The following is an 834-nucleotide window of genomic DNA, read 5'->3' as shown; positions in this document are numbered from 1 at the left end:
CTATCTATTTCTATTTATATTTTTATAATTGTACTATGTATTGCTCTGACCAACACTGTAATTCAGTCCTTGACTGCGAGAGTGTTAAATAAACGAATTTATTTATTTATTTATTTATTTGTAATCGGCATTCAACTGCGCGAAATGCACCCTCCACAAGGATATCTGCATAATTGTAAAACATTCAATTAAGTTTCAAGACTTTCATTAACGTCTTGCGAAATTCAAATTCGTCAAAGCAACTTTCATTTGCGTCTATTGTAAATTCAATAACATCAAAAGAGTATTCTTTTGCGTGACCGGGCAATCATTTTAGTGAACAATATATTCAATAAATATTTTAAACCATGGCTAAACAGTCAATAGCATCAATGAACAACCAATAACATTTTGTTGATAATCATTAGCGCTCTTATACAAACAACGAAGAGTCCTTTATATTCTTTTCGCAAAAATCTTTCTTGGAATAAAAACGTTACACAATCAGCATGAATTTGTAAACAAATGAAGGGAACTTTGTAGATAAATGCAAAGTACGTTACTAGCCTTCAATTTCCTCCCCATTAAGACAGCGTGGCAACTAGGTTAAGGTTTGCATGAACCTAAACCACTGGTAGGCCTTAGCAGCAGTTATAACACCTATGCAGCGCTGAAGAGCATCGAGTAGCAATCGGGTTTGCATCTCTCCCAACGGGATACCTAGACGTCAGGCCTCCGCTCTGTCGTCCATTCGAGCCTGAATTTCGGGCCTCGATCCGTCTCCTTTTATCGCTGCCTTCAGTGAGCTGATTGCCTGCTCCATCATGTTCTGGAATGGGCTGTAGGCCGGAAGCG

This window comes from Montipora capricornis, chromosome 4 (assembly GCF_036669925.1).
Source record: "Montipora capricornis isolate CH-2021 chromosome 4, ASM3666992v2, whole genome shotgun sequence".
Taxonomy (NCBI): domain Eukaryota; kingdom Metazoa; phylum Cnidaria; class Anthozoa; order Scleractinia; family Acroporidae; genus Montipora; species Montipora capricornis.
Note: the sequence above shows the minus strand (reverse complement) of the source record.